The 3,898-nt window shown below is 41.6% G+C and overlaps 1 pseudogene; it reads right to left on the reverse strand.

Moving 5' to 3' along the window:
- Positions 1–2,255: 2,255 nt before the first annotated feature.
- Positions 2,256–2,653, reverse strand: LOC122481734 (annotated as a pseudogene).
- Between the last annotated feature and the right edge of the window lie 1,245 nt (positions 2,654–3,898).

Consider the following 3,898-nt stretch of genomic DNA (forward strand, 5'->3'; position numbering starts at 1 on the left):
AATTAGTTTTATACTGATTTATATTTAACTTGAAATTTTGTTCATTTTCTTTTTCATTAAAGTTTATTTATTTTGAGAGAGAGACAGGGAGAGAGAGCGAGAGAGTACACGTGTGTGCAAGTGGGGGAGGGGCAGAGAGAGAGGGAAAGAGAGAATCCCAAGCAGGCTCCATGCTGGCAGTGCAGAGCCCTACGTGGGGCTTGATCTCACAAACCATGAAATCATGACCTGAACCAAAATCAAGAGTCAGATGCTTCACCAACTGAGCCACCCAGGTGCCCCCAAATTTTGTTAATTTCTATCTATATATTTATTTAAATTTATAGGAGCTGTTAACCTGAGGAGGGTAGGTTTATTCTCCTCTCCTCCTTATCTTTATATGTGTTTAAGTCAACATCAGACTCTGAAACATTTTTTTTCAAGCTACTATTTTAATGTTTATTTATTTTTGAGAGAGAGTGTGAGCAGGGGAGGGGCAAAGAGAGAGGGAGACAGGATCTGAAGCAGGCTCTGTGTTAACAGCAGAAAGCCCTATGTGGGGCTTGAACTCACAAACTATGAGATCCTGAGATCATGACCTGAGCCAAAGTCAGATGCTTAACTGACTGAGCCACCCAGGTGCCCCAGTTAAGCTACTATTTTATTATTATTTTTTATTTTTAAAGTGTTTTTATTTATTTTTGAGAGAGAGAGAGACAGAGCACAAGGGCGGGGGGGGGGGGGCAGAGAGAGAGGGAGAGACAGAATCAGAAGCAGGCTCCAGGCTCTGAGCTGTCAGCACAGAGCCAGATGTGGGGCTTGAACTCATGAACTGTGAGATCATGACCTGAGCTGAAGTCGGGTGTGTAACCAACTGAGCTACCTAGGTGCCCCAAGCTTCTATTTTAAAAGCTACTAGAGTGAGAAACATTATTCAAAACTTTGTGAAGCTTACTAGTAGGCAATGGCTATTCCAGCATACCATTAAAAGATAAACTGAGGGGTGCCTGGGTGACTCAGTTGGTTGAGTGTCCAACTTTGGCTCAGGTCATGATCTCATGATTTGTGGGTTGGAGCCCCGCGTTGGGCTCTGTGCTGACAGCTCAGAACCTGGAGCCTGCTTTGGATTCCCTCTCTCTCTCTCTCTCTCTCTGCCCCTCCCTCACTAGTGCTCTATGTCTCAAAACTAAATAAATGTAAAAAATTAAAAAAAAATTTTTTTAAAGGTAAACTGAGGCAGGGGTGCCCAGTTGGCTCAGTTGGTTAAGCAGCCAACTCTTGATTTCAGCTCAGGTCATGATCTCATGGTTCGTGAGATGGAGCCTTGTGTGAAAACTGTTTGGGATTCTCTTTCCCTCTCTGTTCCTCCTCGGCTCACACACATAATCTCTTTCTCTCTCTCTCTCTCTCTCTCTCTCTCTCTGTGTTTCTCAAAATAAAGAAACTTTGGGGCACCTGGGTGGCTCAGTCAGGTAAGCATCCAACTTCAGCCTAGGTCATGATTTCACCCTTCCTAAGTACAAGCCCGACGTTGGGTTCTGTGCTGACAGCTCAGAGCCTGGACCCCGTTTTGGATTCTGTGTCTCCCTCTCTCTGCCCCTCCCCCACTCGCACTCTGCCTCTCTCTCTCAAAAATAAATAAATAAATAAATAAATAAATAAACACTCTCAAAAATAAACACTATAAATAAATAAATAAACCAACTTTTTAAAAAGTTAAACTGAGGCATATTAAAACTTTCAAGAGTTTGAGCAAAGAGCGATTCCTTCCAACCACGCAGTGCCAGGCTGGAAGTGGTTGGAGCCCTCCACCACCAGGAACCAAGAAGACTCATATAAGAAGGAGTGGAAGCAAAGAAAGGGAACTATTTGATGGGCTAAAACTCAAAGACTAGTTGGCTGCTTGTGACTGGTTATTCTTAGTGTTTTCATTTCATAACCTCAAGGCATTTATAGGCTTATATTTTGGTTTGCTTACATAGACAATCCTGACATTAGAGCCACTCAGTCTAATGGCCTCCCTGCTTAATTAATTTAACAATACTTTCCCAATAAACTTCCAGAAATAGAATATGTCTCTTGAAGCCTAAGATATGTCATAATGCCTCTACGTATGTACATCTTATCATTAAAGGTATTTCCTGATATTTTGGGATGTAATGAGACAAATGCAGTCTTTATACCAAATTCACCAGTTGGGTGAGTGAAACATAGTTGTTGTTTTTTGTTTTTTTGTTTTTTTTTTTTACAAGAGAACAAATCTACACCTTTATTTATTTACTTTTCTGTTAGTTTAAATCATTGAGGGGCACATCATCACACGGATTCTGTGGCCAGTGGCTTCAGCAGGAAGGTTGCTTCGGAATATGGCACGAACCATGCCACTGTTTCCATGAGCACGAGTTACTTTTCCCCAGATCTCTCCAATTTTATTCGGTTTGCCACCAGGAGTCACTGTGTTACTCTTTGCTTTGTACACATAAGCACATCTCTTGCCTAGATAGAATTCAGTTTCATCTCAAGCATAAACAGCTTCAATGTTCAGAAGAGCTGTGTGCTCCCTCTGGTTCCGGAGACCTCGCTTATAGCCACCAAAAATGGCTTTGGACCACAGCCTTCCAGACATATTTGTCATTTCAGGAGTCCTGTTCCCAGCAGGCCTCCACAGGTTCCAAGCCGGCCCGAGGAGCTGAAGCACAGTTTTCAACATAACCGCACACTCACTCTGGTTAGAACTCTTGTAAGTTGGAATACACGGTCTCAGTTAAGATGATATTAATCCTTAGATGACAACTTATACGATACAAATTAAACAAGTAGGAAACCGTGGACAGTGAATAGATGGTGATTGATGTCGGCAATGTAAACCCCTTAAGTCTTACTCAGTATCTCTGAACACTCAGCTGCTTTGTTATTTCTTCCAGGAAGGCTTCATGGGCCCCTGGTGCCCACTGGTAAGCACAGTACTATTCCTTCATACTTTCAGGTTGCCTATTCTTGCTGTGCTGTCTCCCCATTCAACAGTGGGGAGAAGGCAAGGGCAGGTGTTTGTTTTATTAATGTCCGTATCTCTGTTGTCTCAAAGGTAGGGACTCCTTTGCCCCCACACCAGCATACCTAGTATAGTAGACACCCAATTAATGTCTGCTCAATGAGTCTAGTGTCTACATGTGCTATGTTCGGGAGGAGGAGCACTTTCTCAGGGGCTACCCAGCAAATGTCAAGCCTTTTAAACTGCTGCCTAGAAATATCTGACACTGGCAACATTAACCTTTAGAAGCCATCTTAGCATTTATTTAAAGGCTATATTTTGCAATGAGTAACAGGCTACATCTAAAGTCTGCTAATGTTCTCCAATAACAGATTTAATAAAAATGTAAAATGGATTGAGAAATTATCAAAAACCATAAACTCACAGCTTATTACTCTATAGCAAAGAACATATTCTCCGGTTAATCTTCTTCTATGTCCTAAAGATCTATGACCGCTTAATCGGCCTTAGAATCCAGTCAAATCAATTACCATATTAGGTCTTACAGCTTCCAGACAGGAATATCCTTCATCCGCCCAAATCCTCATGCTCCCCTGTGAATCTGGGTTTCATTGCATCACCAGGTGAAAGCTCATTTTAAAAATGACATGTGCTTCAAGTGATTTGCCCTATTTACAAAAAGAAATGGAAAAATAGAGGGCTTTGAAATCAAGAGCAGTACAATTGAACTTTATCTCTACTGAGGCTGTATCTATTCTCACTACTCTGTTAAATACTGTGGGGTGTATAAGAGAGGGGCAAAACATGAGACTTTATGCAGCCCTGTGGCACAGTCATGTGAAACATTTAATAACATTAAAAAGCAAGAGTATGATTAAGTGTCAAAATGAGATATGCAGTCTGTAAGTGCTTTTGAAGTTCTGATGA

Source organism: Prionailurus bengalensis, chromosome C1, assembly GCF_016509475.1.
Source record: "Prionailurus bengalensis isolate Pbe53 chromosome C1, Fcat_Pben_1.1_paternal_pri, whole genome shotgun sequence".
In the NCBI taxonomy this organism is placed as follows: Eukaryota; Metazoa; Chordata; class Mammalia; order Carnivora; family Felidae; genus Prionailurus; species Prionailurus bengalensis.